This window comes from Dama dama, chromosome 14 (assembly GCF_033118175.1).
Source record: "Dama dama isolate Ldn47 chromosome 14, ASM3311817v1, whole genome shotgun sequence".
Classification (NCBI taxonomy): domain Eukaryota; kingdom Metazoa; phylum Chordata; class Mammalia; order Artiodactyla; family Cervidae; genus Dama; species Dama dama.
In genome coordinates, this window is record NC_083694.1 from 68,174,311 (window position 1) to 68,194,905 (window position 20,595).

General features: G+C 40.7%; 2 long non-coding RNA genes and 1 other non-coding gene across 5 annotated transcripts; all 3 read left to right on the forward strand.

Annotated features, from left to right (window-relative positions):
• Positions 1–2: 2 nt before the first annotated feature.
• On the forward strand, positions 3–20,080 carry LOC133069429 (uncharacterized). 3 transcript variants are annotated; one of them, XR_009695857.1, is made up of 4 exons: positions 3–524; positions 632–763; positions 1,098–1,235; positions 4,075–4,912. It is a non-coding gene; the product is annotated as an uncharacterized LOC133069429 (long non-coding RNA). The 3 variants fall into 3 exon arrangements; XR_009695856.1 differs by lacking the exon at positions 4,075–4,912 and adding an exon at positions 19,580–20,080 and having other exon boundaries at positions 6–763; XR_009695855.1 differs by having other exon boundaries at positions 9–763.
• LOC133069743 (small nucleolar RNA SNORA51) lies at positions 7,432–7,567 on the forward strand. The gene has a single exon (XR_009695967.1). It is a non-coding gene; the product is annotated as a small nucleolar RNA SNORA51 (small nucleolar RNA).
• Positions 13,684–14,738, forward strand: LOC133069684 (uncharacterized). The gene is made up of 3 exons (XR_009695927.1): positions 13,684–13,797; positions 14,388–14,533; positions 14,672–14,738. It is a non-coding gene; the product is annotated as an uncharacterized LOC133069684 (long non-coding RNA).
• Positions 20,081–20,595: the final 515 nt, after the last annotated feature.

Sequence of the window (20,595 nt, forward strand, 5' to 3'; positions counted from 1 at the left end):
GGCCGGGCAACCCCAACCGAGCTCTAATAAAATCGCCGCAGAGGCGCGGCCGCCTCGCGGGCTTCCTTCCTAGGGGGCGCTGTGGAGCGCGGGCGGAGGCGCGCGCGCGAGGGCTCGGGACTCTTTTGCCCTCTCAGGGCGGAAGGAACGCGGTGGGCCTGAGGAATGGGCCGTCGCTGACCCGAGGCCTCAGAGTCCCGGGAGCGGCCCCCGCCCCTTTAATCTTTTTTTGAGGCGGGGAGTCGCGGTAGCGCGGCTCTCTTGAGATGCCGCGGAGGGTCGGCCGCCGGGTTTCAGGGCTTCACCGCCTGCTTGGAGGTGGAGAAGCGCGCTTGCTCGCGGTGGAGTCGGGAGGCGGAGCGGGGCGGCCTTGTGGATCCGAGGCCCGGGCGGCTGAAGGATTGGGCCCGGTCCTAACCCTCTGGTGTCGGCAGTTTTTGTGGTCTGCACCTCAGAACTGGGGCCTGATTTCCTGGAGAGGCTGAGGCTGCCGAAATGAGTTTCCAGTACCGAACAATGCAACTGTATATCACCAAACAGTGTTTTGTTTGTTTTTAAAAAGTGTTTTCCTCAGTCGGCCTTGTCTCACCTTTTCCTTTCTTTTGTTCGTCTTTTCTGTTTCATTACTTAGGGGAGTGGGCGTTGTCCGTGTTGAAATAAAAACTGGGACGGGATCTTCGCCCAGTTGGCGCTTTCTCAGCGCGCTGACCTGCGGTCGAGGCTTGGAGCCGAGCTCTGGAGAGGGCGGAGGCCCCGAGCGGAGGTGAGCCCAGAGCTGCAGTCTAGCGGGGTTCCCAGCCTGGCAGGCGATTTGCTCTGTAATGCTTTCCTGAATTGCGTTAGGCACGACGAATAGAAACTGCATTTTTCGTTCACCAGATTTGAGGACTTCTGCTGTGTGCCAGGCTGCCTGGCCTTGGGGGGCTACTTAGGATTTTCTTCGTTTAAAAAAATGTTGGTTTTTTTTTTTTTTTTTTTGACTCACCAGTAAGTAGAAATGAGGATTTCTTGTGAACATTTAGTACGCAGATGTATGCAGATCGGTGTTTGGGGTCCACAGTAAGGTACTTGTCAAACACTTAAAATTGTCCTGGAAGATTTCTATTATAGATCAATGCCGAATGGATCAAACCGGAAAGAAGCCTCTCTGGCCAGAAACAGTCTTCATTGAAAGAAATAACATCCCTAAAGGAGGAACGTGTAAATCAGGAATTGAGCCAAGAAAAGCCTGGGAGGTAAATATTTGTCAGGGTCCCCAGTCTAAAGGGGAAAGTCTCCTGAGCAGGTACAAAAACCTGTCTGGTTCTGGTAGTAGAGGTAGTTTCATCTCTCTTATCAAAACCTGATATTCCATTAAATATTTGAAGCTTACAACTAAACCTTTTATTCTATTTCCTTTCTTAACAAATACAGTTGTAAATGTTATTTTAATTCCCATATAGTTTTTTCTTCAGGGAGAGAACATTTTGGCCAAATAAAATGAATAGCCGTTCATTTACCTTGACAGTTATATTTTTCATTGTGAATTAGCACATTGGTGTTTTGGTTTTCATACACAAGTTCTAATGATCATCATTCAGCATCTCTGGTCCTGTAACACAAAGGCCAGACCCTAAACTGAGTGAATTCACAAAGATAAATATCACTCTGAAGCTGCTTGGCCACCCCAGCATTCCAACACCTTTCAGCCACTTTTTTTCAGAAAGGAGTTTCTGTTTGTAGATCAAGGAGGAAAATATTGTGAAGGTTTGGGAACTTCGCTAACTCACTTCTGTTTATTAAAACCCTTAAAGTGGGACGAATTCACAATTTCCTTGAGTGCAGCAGGGAATACTGCATTTCTCTGGGGAGAAGAATGGGTGTTTGAGTATGGCATTTAAAAGAAGGGAAAACAAGTTTCTGTTTTGCCCCTGAAGAGAAGAGTTGTGAAGAATAATCATAGGCCTTAAAATGATATCCCAACAGTTAACAAAGACAGTATAGACAGAGAAAAGCCCTAAGAAAATTTGAGGAATGTCTATAAAAGGGGTTAGAGGCAGAAAAAAAGAATCTGAGCAAGGAAGAAACAAGCATTAAGAAGGGATCATAAACAATGTCAAAGGATGCAGAGTCACTAGAGGGGTTTAAGATTTGTTAACTAGAAGGCTGTTGATTATTTTGTTTGACTGCTTTTTTTTACTATATTAAAATTTTTAAATATTATTTACATTATATTTTAACCTTGGAATGGACATTACATTTTCTTAGTTACAAATTCGAAACGTCTAAAGAGATATAATTCACTGTTGTACTGGCATCCCAGTGACTGTAAAAACGCAAGGTAATATAAGGATTAGAAAGAAACACATCAACCTGTTGTTTGGAAAAAAGCACAATAGCCTATATAAAATTTATAAAGTGTTAGTATTAATGAATTTAGCAAGTTTATACAGTCAGTATATAAAGGTTAATTTTATATACCACTGCTAAACAATTAAGAAATTAAATTTTTTAAGTTTTACCATATATGAATGCACGAAAAATATTGAATAACTAGTATGTTAGTTTCCAGTGGCAGCTGTGACAAATTACAACAAGCATGATAGCTTAAAATGAATTCATCCTCTCACAGTTCTAGAAATGAAAAGTCTGAGATTGAGTGTCAGCTGAGCTCCCTCAAGGGGCTTGAGGGGAGAATTTGTTCCTTGCCTTTTCCAGTTTCTGTTGTCTCTTGGCATTCCTTGGCTTGAAACCACAGTCACTGTAACCTCTGTGTCCATCTTCACGTTGCCTTCTCTCTGTGTGTCTAGAATTTTCCTCTTGTCTGTTATATAGGGGGCTTCCTAGGTGGTGCTAGTGGGAAAGAGCCCACCTGCAAGTGAAGAGACAAAAAGAGATGCAGGTTAGATCACTGGGTTGGGAAGATCCCCTGGAGAAGGGAATGACAACCGACTTCAATAATCTTACCTGGAGAGTTGCATGGACAGAGGACCCTGGCGGGCTACAGTCTATAGGGCCACAAAGAGTCAGACGTGACTGAAGTGATTTAGCATGCAGGCACGCTGTTACATAGAGACTGCTGGCATGTATGGCCCACCTGGATAATCCAGAATTATCTCCTTGTCTCAAGATCCTTAATCATGTCTGCAAAGATGCTTTTTCCAAATAAACATTTTAGTTTCCAAGGATTAGGCCCTACTGTCTTTGGTGTACCATCCAGCCCACTGCACCTAGGAATAAATTTTAATGAAAGAGGTATAAGACGTCTGTACTGGAAATTGTGTTTTGATAGAAATTAGAGAAGACCCAAGTGTTAGTAGCTGGATAGATAAGAGTTAGTAGCACGGATACCTGTGCTCATGGTTCAGAAGACTTAATATTGTAAAGGTGTCAGTTCTCCCCAAATGATCTGTATAGATTTAGTCTGATCTCTACTAGAATCCCAGCAGATTGTGTGTGTGAGTGAATTGACAAGCTGAGCCTTAAATGTATATGGAAATTCTAAAGATCAAAAACAGCCAAGACAATCTGGAACAAGAACAAAGTTGGGGGATTTATACTATCAGATGTTAGAAAGTAGACCAATGGAACTGAATAGGGTTCCCAGACAGATGCTTATGTGAACATTTTAATTTTGCAAAGGTGATGCTGTAGTGATAAGGAAAAAATAATTGGATGTTTGAATAAATGATGCTGGGCTATTTGAATATACTTGGTGCCTACTCAACTCTGAATATTCATTGGAAGGACTGATACTGAAGCTCCAATACTTTGGCCACCTGATGCAAAGAGCCAACTCATTGGAAAAGACCCTGATGCTGGGAAAGGTTGAGGGCAGGAGAAGGGGTAACAGGACAAGATGGTTGGATGGCAGCACCGACTCAATGAACATGGGTTTGAGCATACTCTGGGAAATGGAGAAACACAGGGAAGCCTGGCATGCTGCAGTCCATGGGGTTGCAAAGAGTCAGACACAACTTAGCAACTGAACAACAAACAAAATAGCTTGTGGACCTAAATGTAAAAGAAAATAGTGTGTCTAGAAAATACTTAACAAGTACATATATAGCTGCCTTTACATGTTCGCTTTCCTAGGGCCCAGCGGTAAAGAATCCACCTGCAATGAGTAACACAGGAGATGTGGGTTCAATCCCTGGGTCAGGAAGATCCCCTGGAGAAGGAAATGGCAACACACTCTGGTGTTCTTGCCTGGGAAATCCCATGGACAGAGGAGCCTGGCGGGCTACAGTCCACAGCATCACAAGAGAGTTGGACTCAACTTAAGCCAACTTAACAATAACAGGCATCTTCAGCTTCTTTCTCAAGAGTGCATGAAAACTGTTTATCTCAAGAGATGGGGATGTCGGACTCTGAGATGAAAGGGAGACTTTATCTCTTGTGTGTTCTGTTCAAAATTGGACTCCTGCCATGTGTGTATTACTGTTTCAAGGAAATAAATGTTTAAAGACTCACTTAATAGACAAAGCACAGGTAATGATAATTACAGAACAGTAATATGAGGACAATGTAACAAGGGAAATGAAGTAAAGTTACAGCTGTTAGAAATTGGAGAACAGAATGGAAGAGGAAAGATGGAAAGGGGATGAGGGTGTTACCCTCATTTCATAAAAGGAAAAAACACTAATCGGGGTGGTGATTGTGGGCTACATCTTGATTAACCGACTACACTAGGCACACAGGAAAGATCTCCACAGAGATCCTGATTTATTGTTTCCAGGCTCATGATTGTCTTTATGACAACAATTTTGCTGAAGAGTTTATTGATTTGCTCTTTGGTTCTCCTTTGGAATAAATTTAACTGCAAGATAGAGTCAGGCAGCATGGCCAGAAGACTGCCTACCACTGTGCTGCTCAGTGTAGGGCTGAGTCTAGTGGGCATAGTCCAAACATGTTTTCAAGGGGAGAAAGGAGCTGTGGTTTTTTTGTTTGTTTTTTAGAGCCACTGATCATCCCCAAGTGAGAAGTTGGGAGGAAATCATATAATCTTAAGAACTGACAGGAATTTTAGAGGTCTGGTAACCCACTTTTTCTTCACCCCCTGGAATGTTTACCACTTCTGATGCTTGTCTTACAGCCTCCATTTAAACAGGTACGGAGATAGGTAACTGCATCACAAAGCGGATCATTTCATTTTTTAAAGATGTCTGAGTCTTAGAAAATATCCTTTTTTTGGTACCCAAGGTTCAGCTACATGTAAGAGAAACCCCAAATAAGAGTGTCTTAGACAAAATGAAAATTTATTTCTTTTCACGTAAAAATATCCAGAAGTAGAAAGTCCTGGGCTGAAATGACAACTGCCATGAAGTTGTCAGGCACCCAGGCTCCTTTCCCACAGCTTCACTGTTCCTAGTTTGTCAATTTCGCCCTTGTGATCCAAAGTAGCTGCTGGATGGCAAGTAATCAGGATGACACTCCTCACAGCAGGACAGGAAGAAAGGCAGAAGGGCACACCCCTTCTCTTGAAGGAGATTTTCTGAAAGTACCACACCACTTTTGTTGATTTATCAATAGAATATAGTTACATGGCCCACTAACCTCAAGGGAGGCTGGGGACCATCAAAGTGCTCTGCTAAAAACCAGGGCTCTGTAGATAAGGATGAAGGAAAAAATGAGTGTTGAAAGGGTAGCTAGCAAGCTCTGTCACACAAATCCTTTAAATATTTGTAAACAATCATGTCCTGCTTTGGCTTTTCTTTCAGGGTAAACATCATTCTCTGACAAGTCTTCAGTGATAGGTTTTCAGGTCCTTCACCTTTCCCGTTGTCCTGTTAACATGCTCTAGTTTGTACTAAGACACCTGCGATATGGAGAGGTACTTGCTGCAAAGTCAATTGGAAATACTTGGACCCCTTTTCTTTGCACCTTATTTTTATGAATCCATCCTAAAATTAGCTTTCTTGGGAACATGGTTACTAAATCTGGAATCAACTGCATTCTCCTGGCTTTTACACTTGCTATTGTTTACCCTGGTCTCTCCCTACTTAGACTCATGTAGATTTTTTAATTTCCTTTTTTCCCTTCTCCTCAGCACCGCGCCTCCCCCCCCCCCCCCCCCAATCAGTAAATGAATTTGACTCTACTGCCATTTAATTTTACCTGACTTGTTTTAGTTTACCTGAACCTTTTGAGAGCTTTTTGAGTTCTCACTTTCTTACCTAGCACATTATATGACTTGACTGGACATTTGTACCTTTGTTAAGTGGAATTTCTCTTTAAGGGCAGTAACAGTGTCTTAATTTATATTCTCAGCATTGGGTACAATACCTGTGCACAATGCATGTTTGTTTAATGAATGAATTTTGCCGTTAGCTGTAACGAGCATTTTCTAGAAGAATATTTTAGTTCTGGAATTGTTCTTGGAAGACTGAAATTTCCATGTCTTTAACAATTGATTGTTATCTGTCTAGGACAATTACGTTTAAATGTGTATACAGTCTTTAAAAGTAGGTGATTTAAACAGTTTAGCCAAATGTCTAAATCATACAAACATGATTTTTTAATGATTTGTTTGGCTAAATTTAAATAAGAAAGAAAAACACTATAGACAATTTAAAGTTTACATTTTAACTCTGTCCCCTGTAACTCACTCAAAAAAGAATCTGCCTGCAGTGCAGGAGACCCAGGTTTGATCCCTGGGTCAGGAAGATTCCCTGGAGAAGGAAATGGCAACCCACTCCAGTATCCTTGCCTGGAAAATCCCATGGACAGAGGAGCCTGGTGGGCTGCAGTCCAAGGAATCACAAAGAGTAGTGCCAACTGAGCAAGTAACACACTTCCCTGATACAGAGTATCCTTTACTAAGTCATTCACTTTCTCTTGGTTTCACAAATTATAAAAGAGAATTCACAAATCAATTTTTCTTATTTAAAAAAGGTGTTTGAAAGAACACTCCTTAAAATCAGTCTATAGGGAACATTAGGATCCAAGTTGTGAGGTAATCTGTAGATCCGGGGTAAGATTAGAAGTGTCAACCTCTGAAATGGATACAAACTAACACCAGACTGATTTGTGGAAATAATTTTAGAAAGTAACTTGAAAATGTTTCAAAAACGCTGCTCACGAGATTCAGTTCAGTTCAGTTCAGTCACTCAGTCGGATGAGAATAGGGGCTCCTAAAATAAATTTTTGGAGATTGGAGATAGTAATCTAAATATAATGTATAGAATAATATGTAAACTTGGCATTTAGACATTGATAAAAACACAGTCGTTGGCACATAGTAAATATTCAGATGTTAATTATTATTATTAAATATAGAGATTAGAAATAAAGAGCTTCTCCAGAACTGACCAAGGAGATGGCAATGGGAATCTATACAATAGTCCCTTATTTGGATAGAAATATTCCCAGAGATAACAGTTTAAAGAAACCGCTTCCCCAAAGAATTTCAATTTATTAGGATGTAAACAGAATTTTTAAAGGGTACCTGTCGGCCTCCCGATGCTTACCACAGGCTGTGTTCTTACACTGACTATATAGAAAGAGGAGGCAGAGTAAATCCACCCCATATACACCTCAGCCCAGGCAGGCCCTTTACCTGGTCTGTATTGTGAATGGGGAGACATGGAGGTTTTTGGATCTGATTTGTTCCCATTTCCTCCAGGCATAAAATAGATGTGGAGAGGGCCAAGTGTAGCTTTGAGGCATGACAGCTGGGCCAGGGAGTGATTGTGGTTCTTTGCAGGGAGTGGTGTGGGTATCACTTTCCTGAGCTGGTAAAGATCATCAATGACAATGCTACGTACTGCCGCCTTGCTCAGAAAAAAAAAATAAATAAAGGGTACCTGTCAAAAAGTCTCCCTTTTCGTACATGTTTTTTTTCCCTATTGATACATCTTGATCTAACTCCATTACTTTCTGTTGTAGAGTAATTTGATTCTATTTAGTGTAGGCCAAATTTGTGGGATTTGCAGTAGGTATGGGACTCTCCACTCCTCCTTCCCCAGACCTTTGAAGTGAGTCCAGGGAGAAAGAAGAAGAAGGAAGGCAGATTGTCTTCTTACTTCACTATTCTTAGAGTGATAACCTTCACTGTTTTGTTACTGTAGCTTCTATAACACTTGCTAGTTATACCAGCTCCAAACACTGGGGATGTTTTTGTTGGTCTTCAAGAGGCCTTTCTTTACCTCCTCTACTGTCCCTGACTGTGGGTGACTCACCCCACAGTTCTTACTCGTGTAACCCTCATCTGGTAAGTAGCCACCTTAACGTGGAGTACTGAAAACATGTTAAGTATAAAATTTATAATAATGGGAGTTGAGACAATTATTAGAAATTATTCTCATTACTTCCGGGCCATGAATTGCATTTTGAAACTAAAGTGTTCTAATTATATTTGAAGCCTCTGTGAAGCCTTTACCATTTTATAGATAGAGATGTAATGATAATGGGTAGGATAGGAAGGTACTCTGCTGCTGCTGCTGCTAAGTCACTCCAGTCGTGTCTGACTGTGCAACCCCATAGACAACAACCGACCAGGCTCCCCCGTCCCTGGGATTCTCCAGGCAAGAATACTGGAGTGGGTTGTCATTTCCTTCTCCAATGCATGAAAGTGAAAAATGAAAGTGAAGTCGCTCAGTCGTGTCCAACTCTTAGCGACCCCATGGACTGCAGCCTACCAGGCTCCTCTGTTCATGGGAGTTTCCAGGCAGGAGTACTGGAGTGGGGTGCCATTGCCTTCTCCAGGAAGGTACTCTAGGTTGAATTAAATTGTGAAGAAAAATCTTTGTTTCCAGTATTTAATTTTATATGTGATTTAAACTAAGAATACTACAAGGAGGTGGATTGTAAACAATGGATATATGCCGGTGTGAAAACCAGGGCTTCATAGTATTAATAAATGGTTCAGACAGTAAAGAATACACCTGCAATACAGGAGGTCTGGTTTCGATCCTTGGGTTGGGAAGATCCCCTGGGGAAGGGAATGGCAACCCATTCCAGTATCCTTGCCTGGAGAATTCCATTAACAGAGGAGCCTGGTGGGCTACAGTCCATGGGGTCACAAAGAGACACAACTGAGCAAGTAACACACACATTGTGTTGATTAGAATTTGAGAAAAGTTGCTCAAAAGAAAAAGCACCAGGAAATAGTCAATTTTAGGGACCTCAATATAAAATAAAGGCTTGTTGCCGTTAAGTCTCTGTCTCTTCCCAAACCCACCACACACACTTCATTTCTCGTCTCTCAGCTCTATTTTCTGTTTACCTTCATTCTTTATTACTGCAAGCAGCCACTCCCAAACAGGAACTTCCTTTAAGTTCATTAAATAGCAAGGAATACAAGAGAAACATGGTGCTCTTCTAGACTAGTGGCTTTCACACCTCTTGTTACCCACTGCAATATACATTATATTGGTAACCCAATACCGATATATAAATGTGTATCAGTCAGCTGTTTCTTTATAAATAAACAGAACATCTTAGGGACATATAAAGGCAAGCATTTCTTTCACTCGATTTTTGTGTGTTGGTTAGGGTCAGCTGATCTATGCTGGACTCAGCTGGGTGTGATGGCTGGTCTTGGCAGGGCTTGCCCATGGATCTGTGAGTTGGTTGGTGGTTAGCTGATACAGACTGATCCTGGCTGGGGGGATCTAGCTTGGGTGACTCTGCCCCATGTATCTCTCGTATTATTGATACTTGTGGACCTGCCTGAGCATATTTTTCTTAGGAAAATGGCAGAGGTACAAAATAGTAAGCCCAGTTGCACAAAAATTCTTCAAACCTTTGGTCATGTCATGTAACATTCCATTGGCTAGAGCAAGTCCATTCCATTGGCAAGTCCCAAGTCAAAGAGAAGTATACTCACAGAGATAAGGAGAATAAATTTTTTTTAATAATTATCAGAAATATGTAAATATAACAATCAAATGCACATGTGTAATCTAGAAGAATAACATAGATGAAGCTATTTGCATGATAAGAATAGAAACTGAGATTGGATGTGGACATGGGTGGTAGGGGGAAAAGAAGGGGTTGAATGAACTGGGAGATTCAGTTCAGTTGCTCAGTTGTGTCTGCCACCCCATGGACTGCAACACTCCAGGCTTCCCTGTCCATCACCAACTCCCGGAGCTTGCTCAAACTCATGTCCATCAAGTCAGTGATGCCATCCAACCATCTCATCCTCTGTCATCCCCTTTACCTCCTGCCTTCAGTCTTTCCCACAGGGTCTTTTCCAGTGAGTCAGTTCTTTGCATCAGGTGGCCAAAGTAGTGAATATTTAGGACTGATTTTCTTTAGGATGGACTGGTTTGATCTCCTTGGAGTCCAAGGAACTCTCAAGAGGCTTCTCCAACCCCACAATTCAAAAGCATCTGTTTTTCAGCACTTAGCTTTCTTGATGGTCCAACACTCAACATCCATGCATGACTACTGGAAGTACCAGGACTTTGACTAGGCGGACCCTTGTCGGCAAAGTAATGTCTCTGCTTTTTAATGTGCTGTCTAGATTGGCCATAGCTTTTCTTCCAAGGAGCAAGCGGCTTTTGATTTCATGGCTGCAGTCACCATCTGCAGTGATTTTGGAGCACAAGAAAATAAAGTCTCTCACTGTTTCCGTTGTTTCCCCGTCTATTTGTCATGAAGTGATAGGACCAGATGCCATGATCTTAGTTTTTTGAATGTTGAGTTTTAAGCCAGATTTTTCACTCTCTTTCACTTTCATCAAGAGGCTCTTTAGTTCTTCTTTGCTTTCTGCCATAAGGTGGTATCATCTACATATCTGAGGTTATTGATATTTCTCCCAGCAATCTTGATTCCAGCTTGTGCTTTGTCCAGCCCGGCATTTTGCATGATGTACTCTGCATATAAGTTAGATGAGCAAGGTGACAATATACCACTTTGACATACTCCTTTCCCAATTTGGAACCAGTCTGTTGTTTCATGTCCAGTTCTGTTGCTTCTTGACCTGCATATAGATTTCTTAAGAGGTAGGTCAGGTGGTCTGGTATTCCCATCTCTTTAAGAATTTTCCAGAGTTTGTTGTGATCTATACAGTCAAAGGCTGTGATCAATAAGTAGATGTTTTTCTGGAATTCTTTTGTTTTTTCAATGGTCCAACAGATGTTGGCAATTTGATCTCTGATTCCTTTGCCTTTTCTAAATCCAGCTTGAACATCAGGAAGTTCACGGTTCACCTACTGTGAAAGCCTTGCTAGAAAAATTTTGAGCATTACTTTGCTGCCGTGTGAGATGAATGTAATAGTGCGATAGTTTGAACAGTCTTTGAGGCATTGCCTTTCTTTGGGATTGGAATGAAAACCGACCTTTTCCAGTCCTGTGGCCACTGCCGAGTTTTCCAAATTTGCTGGCATACTGAATGCAGCACTTTAACAGCATCATCTTTTAGGATTTTAAATAGCTCAGCTGGAATTCCATCGCCTCCACTAGCTTTGTAGTGATGCTTCCTAAGGTCCACTTGATTTCACATTCCAGGATATCTGGCTCTAGGTGAGTGATCACACCATCATGGTTATCTGGATCATGAAGATCTTTTTTGTACAGTTCTTCTGTGTATTCTTGCCACCTCTTCTTAATATCTTCTGCTTCTGTTAGGTCTGTACCATTTCTGTCCTTTATTGTGCCCATCTTTGCATGAAATGTTCCCTTGGTATCTCTGATTTTCTTGAAGAGATCGCTAGCTTTCCCATTCTGTTGTTTTTCTCTATTTCTTTGCATTGATCACTGAGGAAGGCTTTTTTATCTCTCCTTGCTCTTCTTTGGAACTCTGCATTCAAATGGGTATATCTTTCCTTTTATTCTTTGCCTTTAGCCTCTCTTCTTTTCACAGCTATTTGTAAGGCCTCCTCAACCATTTTGCCTTTTTGCATTTCTTTTTCTTAGGGATAGTCTTGATCACTGCCTCCTGTACAATGTCACAAACCTCCATCCGTAGTTCTTCAGGCACTCTGTCTATCAGATCTAATACTTTGAATCTATTTGTCACTTCCACTGTATAATCATAAGGGATTTGATTAGATCATACCTGAATGGTCTAGTGGTTTTCCCTACTTCCTTTAATTTAAGTCTGAATTTTGCAACAAGGAGTTCATGATCTGAGCCACAGTCAGCTCCTGGGCCTGTTTTTGCTAACTGTAGAGGGTTTCTCCATCTTTGGCTGCAAAGAATATAATCAGTCTGATTTCAGTATTGACCATGGGTGTTTGCTATGACCAGTGCGTTCTCTTGGCAAAAATCTGTTAGCCTTCGTCTTGCTTCATTTTGTGTTCCAAGGGCAAATTTGCCTGATACTCCATGTATCTCTTGACCTCCTACTTTTCACTTCTTGGCCTTTTGGCTAAGATCAAGTGTACTGGGAGATTAGGTTTTACATATATATGATACCATGTGTGAAACAGCTAGTGGGAAGCTACTGTATAGAGCAGGGAGCTGAGCTTGGTGCTCTGTGATGACCCAGACAGGTGGGGTGGGATGGGGCAGTGAGGGGAGATGCAAGAGGGAGGGGATGTATGTATACATAAAGCTGATTCACTTCAGTGTACAGCAGAAATGAACACAACTTTGTAAGAAACTATGCCTCAATTTATAAAAAAGTTCCACAAAACAATTCTTACCAAGAAGTTTCAGTCAAGATCTGTAGTTTGATAAACATTGTTCTGGACCAGACCAAGGATCCTCAACCTCCAGGATCTAATGCCTGATGATCTGAGGTGGAGCTGATTTAATAAAAGAAGTATAGTGCACAATAAATGTAATGCAATTGAATCATCCCCAAACCATCCCTGCCTTTTCCCCCCAAGGTCCATGGAGAAACTGTCTTCCACAAAGTTGGTCACTGGTGCCAAAAAGGTTGGGGCCACTGCTCTAGACAGATATTCATTCAAACATACATGATCTATGTCTTAGAAGCATAATCTGAACACCAAACTGAGCTAATTCTGACGGCTCTCTCTCCAGCCTCACTTGACTGGGGTAGTATATTTGCATGGATGTGTGGAGAGAATTGCATTATTGTCACTCCAATCCATGTTACTTGTTGTGTAGTCCGCAAACAAACTAGTCTCCTGACTGGTGCCAGTCCACACGCTGTTCATTACCAACCAGATCATAACCATAGTGAGGTAAGGTGCTAGAATATAAATGAGCACACTGTTTCTTTCATTGAGAAAGTCTTACTTAAAAAATAAAAGAAGTCAGCTGAATGAAACTGCATGCTTATTAAGGTATTGGGTTGGCCAAAAAGTTCGTTCAGGTTTTTCTGCAAGTTCTTGTGGAAGAACCAGAACATTTGGCCAACCCAACAGTTGCTTTACATTTTGATGAAAGTTCCTTATCTCAATCTCTGATCAGTAACAAGCATTTCACAGACCAGTATTACCCAAGGAAGACCTAGCATCTTCTAAACAGAAGTGAAGTGATAGTCACTTAGTCGTGTCTGACTCTGACCCCATGGACTATATAGTCCATGGAATTCTCCAGGCCAGAATACTGGAGTGGGTAGCCTTTCCCTTCTCCACAGGATCTTCCCAACCTAGGAATCGAACCCAGGTCTCCCACATTGCAGGCGGATTCTTTACCAGCTGAGCCCCAAGGGAAGTCCAATATTCTTCTAAACAGGAATCTCTGTAAAATATTAATAGTAATCTTCTGTATCTGAGACAAAGGGGATGTTTTGGAGAAGTAGATTTCTTAAGCATTTCAAACATATTGTAGGGGAAGAAACCATTAATGAGAAAGGAAAAGAAGAAACAAAAGCAGAGAGGGATTAACTGATGGAGCAAGACTTTGGAGATGAAGCAAGAAGGACAAGGTGGCCGGATTGGTCTTAACCAAGAGGTAGTACTCCTTATGCTCTGAGACTAGAGAAAGCTAAAACAGAGATACTTGTATAGTAAGTTTACAGGAGTGGTTGTTGGACGTTTGGGGTATTCCATGAAGGTATCATTCTTACCTGTGAAGTAAGGGTCAAGGTCATCTGCTGAGATGGCATCTTGTTACTGCCATTTTGGAATTGGGGTATTTGAATTAAACTCAGTTTATTTAAAATCTTATTAAGACTTTTGTTCTACTTTATTCTATTTACTTTATGAACATTTTACTTTCCACAACCTATGCCTTTTAAATTAAGTTCCTTAATGTTTTGTTATGAAAATTATCAAACGTACATAAAAGTGGAAAGAATTACACAGGGAGAATTAATTTACCTACCTTTTGGATTCTACAATTTATTTTTATGTCATGTCAATTTCAGTTTGAGACCAGTCTGAAAATGGTATGATTATTATTATTATTATTTTTTGAAATGGTATAGTTATTATTTTGATTACTGAAGTTAGTATTAATAAATACTCGTGAAGACTTACAGAGAGAATCATTTCAAATTCAACAGGTCAGGTATGTATGTTCTTGGCTTCTGTTTTAATTAGGATTCTTCCAAGAAGAAACAGATGGATCAATCTATCTATCTAGGCTTCCCTGGTGGCTCAGTTATTAAAGAATCTGCCTGCAGTGCAGGATTCCGCCTGCAATGGAGGAGACCCAGGTTCGATCCTGGGTCAGGAAGATCCCCTGGGTAAGGAAATGGCAACCCACTCCAGTATTCTTTCCTGGGAAATCCCATGGACAGAGGAGCCTAGTGCACTACAGTCCATGGCATCACAAGAGTTGGACACAACTTAGCGACTATACCACCATCTATCTATTTACATAGGCTCCTGTGATAATAGAAGCTGAAAAGTCCCAAGATCTGGAGGGTGAGTTGGCAAGCTGGAGACCCAGGAGGGTAAGTGGTATAGTTCTAGTCCAAAGAGCCAATGATTCAGCTCAAGTCTGAAGGCGGGGAAAAGGCTCATGTCCCATTTCAAAGGCATCATGCAGGAGGAATTCTCTCACTTGGGAGAGGTTCAACATTTTTGTTGTATTCAGGTCTTCAGCAGGTTGGGTGAGACCCCCTCACATTAGGGAGAACAACCTACTCAGGCTAAGGCTTTAAATGTTAATCTCATCCAAAAATACTTTCACAGTAATACCCAAATAATGATTGACCAAGTATCTGGGTACTGTCTGGACCAGTTGACACATGAAAAATCATCACAGTCTATGCTATGTATTCCTAAGAGAACCATAATCAACCCCAACTTACCTCTCAGGCTGCTTCTTTCCCACACTCCCTGAAGAAAAATTATTGTAGCACTCTTGTTTCTGGAAGATATGGCATATTTGCTTTGTAAGTTTTGTGAACCCACCACTGAATAGCCTTAGGAGTTTAACACCTCACTGTGAATAATACTATTTTAAACAAGAGTCTTATGTAAACATATATATTTTTTTCTACATACACACATAAAACTATTTCTAATTTCTGTGGAAGAGAATAAACTAAATATACATACAATTATTTTAACCAGCTAAATGTTTTAAATTTTTAACTTTCTTATAAGTCAAAAGTTGTGTTTTAAGGTCTTAAGTTGTTTTCAGACTAACTCAGTCTTCATATTTTTCTTCCTATTTATTAATAAAGCAGAAATGGCTTTTCTCATTCTTAGATTTTTTTTTTTCTACTTTTTCAGTTTCTTAGTTTGAAGTAGCAAGTCACAAAGTATGTTCAATAAATTTGGAGGCTTTAAAATGTGTTCCGTCATAATTCCACAAACATTTATGCATCATAATTATGAGCTGTTTGGAACACAAAGATGAATAATGCATAGTCTATGGCCTTAAGAGGTTCATGATATTGTAAGAGAAAGAGACTGACCAAAAACATAATTCCAGAATGTCAGGGGTTAGAAGGCCTCTGTCTAGTCTCACACCCCTTTGCCTCTCTACTGGAGGAGTAGACACAAAAATCTGTAACCAGTTGGACAAATGATAATGAATGGTGTAACCAGTAAGAAAACACCCACAAAGGTGACACTCACCGTTTTGAATCTATCTGGGTCTGAGCCCAGTTCCAGATAATTATGCCACTGGGCAAACTGCTGCCCTAGTGATTGACTGGCACCAGCCTCAGTATGACCCTCTACACCTCCTAACAACCCCGTTTTTTAAAGTCAGGTCATTTTCTCATTTTCAACAAGAACTATTTCAAGTTTTCTCCATCATTTTCACTTCTCCATTACTAGGCTCTCTTTATTCTTCATAGATGACCTTTCTCTTAACCTCAACCCCATCCTTAGCCACAAGCCATCAAACACACTGCCACCAGTTGTAACCCAAGCCTCCATCACCCCTTCTTTGGCAGAGGTCAGTGTAGGGATCGTGGGGAAGATCCAGTTGCATACTTCCCCTAAGCTTCCCACTCAGTATCTCCTAGGCTCCCATCCTTTCCTCTGATCAGCTGTGTGTAACTGCTGTTTGCACTGCTGGTCACTGGGAGAGTATCCAGGACACTGTGTCCTTCAGAGAAGAGGGATTGAAGTAGACTACCACTTCAGTTTGCCCAAGATCACAGACTGAAGATATGTGAATCTCTTTACTGATGGGTTGGGCTGATTTTAAAAGTGGAGTTAACAACTTTGGAGTGTGCAAGTCACTCAGTTGTATCTGCCCCTTTGTGACTCCAAGGACTATATAGTCTGTGGAATTCTCCAGGCTAGACTACTGGAGTCGCTGGCCTTTCCCTTCTCCAGGGGATCTTCTCAACCCAGGGATCGAACCCAGGTCTCCCGCATTGCAGGCAGATTCTTCACCAGCTGAGCCACAAGACAACATTGGAGAGTAAAGACCAAAAGCCCTGAACTGTATAAGCCTCTCCCTGAATCCAAAGGAAAACTACTTGTAGCAAACACTGTTAGTATCCTGCCTCACAACCCCTTAGCTCTCCTCAGTTCAGCACAAATACAGTTTCCACACAGAGAGTTTCTTACTTCCAGCTCCATGTCTCTCTTCTTTGCCTGAAGTCTCTCTTTGGCCCCAGGGGAGCTTGTTTTCTTATAGGCAGGTGCAGCACACATGTGTGGAGGGGGAATTACCGCTGGTCACGATCTTTAACCAGTTGTGGATAGAGTGGGTGAATTAATGCCCCAGCCTCCTCACCACCAGTGGGACAATATTTAGGTGTGTTCTGCATGGTTTCTCAGAGGATTCTCAGTGGGTGGAACCCTCAGTGGAACCCGCTCATTACTCACCTACTTGTTAACCCTGCTCGGTAAAGCACACTTCCTGACTTTTCTCCTCCCCCTGTCTCACCTTTCACATTTCCTCATCTGTGCTTCTTAGGGTCACTGCTGTACCCACATCCTCAGCTCATCTTTGCAATTACTACAGCCTCAACCAGTACTGTGACAGCAACCTTATGAGAGACCCTGACCCAGAGGACCCAGCTAAGCCACGCTCTGACTCCTGACCCATGTGAACTGTGAGATGATACATGTTATATGAAATAATCTATTGTCGAACAACAGTAACTCTCTGGGACAGTAAATCTTAAAGCCTTAAAGAATAAGGGCATACTTTAGGATTTGAGGTAGGCTACCTAGGATTTGAAGTGGGCTACCTTCCATAACCCACCCTTCTAGGAATCAGTCATTTTAAATTGTAGAATATTTAGTTTCTTTTATACTTTCTCTTTGGGAGCATGCAGAGTTCCTGTCTTAGTTAAACAGAGACCATGAAAATTATGGTTTTAAGTAGTTTCTTTCAAAAAGAAGACTTATCCTATTTTTATGGTTGTGTGATCACCTCTTCCTGTCTTTAAAATATTCATTCATTTATTTAACAATTGTTAAATGAGAACCTGCTACTGTGTGCACTATATCTTCTGCCTGAGATTGAGGTTACAAGGATCAACTAGACCTGGTATTTAGTGATAGTCTCTGTAAGTGCCCAAGGCTATTATATACAGGCCAGGATGTGTCTCAGTAGCTACGGAAACATGGAGGTGGATCCTGTAAAACTTTCTGAAGGACCTGGTTTCTGAATTGAGTCCTAAAGAACAAGCAGTACACACCCAGATGGCATAAATAGGGAGTCCTGGGCAAGAGAGGAACAGCGTGTGCCAAGGCCCAGGACCTCTGTGGGTTATTCTAGTTCATCTTTTCTGTGTTTTTAATGTCTGTTTTTCCATTTGGCCCCTTCTACAAATACCTTAATGTTTCTGATATTCAAGAACAATGCAAAAAATAATCCCTCCCTCAGCATTGTGGCCTCAGGCTGCTTCTCTGTCTTCCTCCTTCTCAATGTAGTTACGCTCCTTGAGAGAATATAGGACCTACATCAAGTCCTGAAATGCCAGGCTAGATGAATCACAAGCTGGAATCAAGATTTCTGGGAGAAATGCCAACAACCTCAGATACGCAAACACTCTAATATCAGAAAGTGAAGAGGAACTAAAGAACCGCTTGATGAGGGTAAAAAAGGAGAGTGAAAAAGCTGGCTTAAAACTCAACATTCAAAAAACCAAGACCATGGCATCCAGTCCCATCACCATGGCAAATAAAAGCAGTGACAGATTTTATTTTCTTGGGCTCTAAAACCACTGTGGATGGTGACTGCAGGCATGAAATTAAAAGCCACTTGCTCCTTGAAAGGAAAGGTATGATAAACTTAGCATATTAAAAAGCAGAGGCATCACTTTGCCAACAAAGGTCTATGTAGTCAAAGCCATGATTTTTTCAGTAGTCATGTACAGATGTGAGAGTTGGACCATACGGAAGGCTGAGTGCCAAAGAATTGATTCTTTTGAATTGTGGTGCTGAAGAAGATGCTTGAGAGACCTTTGGACAGCAAGGAGATCAAACCAGTCAATCCTAGAGGAAATTGCACTGAATATTTGTTGGAAGGACTGATGCTGAAGCTGAAGCTCCATTACTTTGGCCACCAGATGTGAAGACCTGATTTATTGGAAAAGACTCTGATGCTGGGAAAGATTGAAAGCAAAAAGAAGAAGGAGGCAGAGGATGAGATGGTTAGATAACATCACCAACTCAATAGACATGAATTTGAGCAAGCTCTGGGAGTTAGTGGAGGACAGAGGAGCTTGGCATGCTGCAGTCCATGGGGTCACAAAGAGTTGGACTTGACTTAGCAACTGAACAAGTCCCTTGACCTCCCATTCCATCCTTAAGCTGAGGACCCAGGGGACCTTCATGGGACAGGGGTTACAAGTGAAAAAATAACAAATGGTAATTCTGGAAGGTAAAGGATAATGGGAACACAAAAATTCATCCTATATGGGTTCAAATGAAAGTCCTGAGAGCTTTGGTAATAAACAAAGAAGACTTTTGATGTGTTCCAGGCATTTGGGGTAAAGAAAGTGGATTTTGATGAAGTTTTAAGTAAGTATTTCTCCTTGGGGATTTTCTTCAGAGGGTATAGTAAAGATCTGAATCTCTATTTGAACTACTTCAGGTTACTAGATTTGTGGTTCTTTTAATGCCAGGACTGAACTGCATGTCTGCCTTGGATTCTGTGGATTACATTTCACTTTTAAGCTAGTAAATGGAATATCTTTTTCTTTTTTTTTTTAATTTTAGTGTTTCATATACTGTGATATTTTTTGTTGGAATAAAACCATTGTTCTAAAAATTTCTACGATTTGAGTTATTTACATATTATATTGCATTACAGTTTCTAATCAAACTGTTTTACTTGCTTAGATGAACTTCTTCTCTGTCTCCAGATTTCTTAAGAGGAAGAATTAATGAGAATTGAAAGGAGAAGCTTCTCCTGGAAGAATAATATTTGAGTTTCAGGCACTTCTGAACAAATAGAATATGAAAATGCCGGTGCTGAAACTAATGCAAGAAACTCTGCATGGAAGCTCCCCATGAAGCTAAAGAAGCCAAAAGAGACGTGTGACATCTCTCCTGAAAGAATTAGAACACAGCTTGGTGTCAATAAAAAGATTTCAACCCATGGAGAAAATAGTTATTAAAAATATGTCCTCAAAGTCAGCAAGAGACAGAGAGACAGAGACAGAGATCGTTTGAAGATGGAGTAAAAAGGAAATGCTTGAAGTTAGCTAATAACAATGATATCATCTTCCAACTAGTTTAGAATCAGAGCTTTTCCAGCAACTGAAAAAATGTACACAAAAGTAAGTTCACTATCTAATAAAGACCAATTGACACACTTAAAGAGAATCTTTCTTTTAAATTACATGTCGACTTCTATTTATCATCATTAGTTACATTTTCTTTATTTCATATAGTGTTTAGGTTAGTTTGTTTGTAACACTTTATTTTACCTGCCAGCAACTGATATTAGTAATGATTTATTTTTTAAATTTTGTAATTTTTCATTTTCCTTAATGTATGATTTTAAAATTTAAAATGCATCAAATACCTAGTCTTACATTTTAATTTTATGGATTAAAAAGTTTCAAAATAGAAAATACTAGTACTTTAGTTACTATTTGAATCAAATATTCCAATTCTGCTGTTATTCCTGTCCTCTGGTGTTATAATGATTTTTTCTTTAAGATGCAGTTCTCTCATAAGATCATCTCTGATTCCATCCCAGGGAAATTGAGTTTATTCCCCAGAGTAGGTTGTGCAGACTTGGTGATAATAATCAGAACATTTTACTGTAATGATGTATTTGTCTGTCTCCTTTTATTGTGTCACAAAATCCTTGAATATTTATAAAACAGGAAGCAATTTTATTAATTATAATGAAGGAATACTCCTTTCAGGC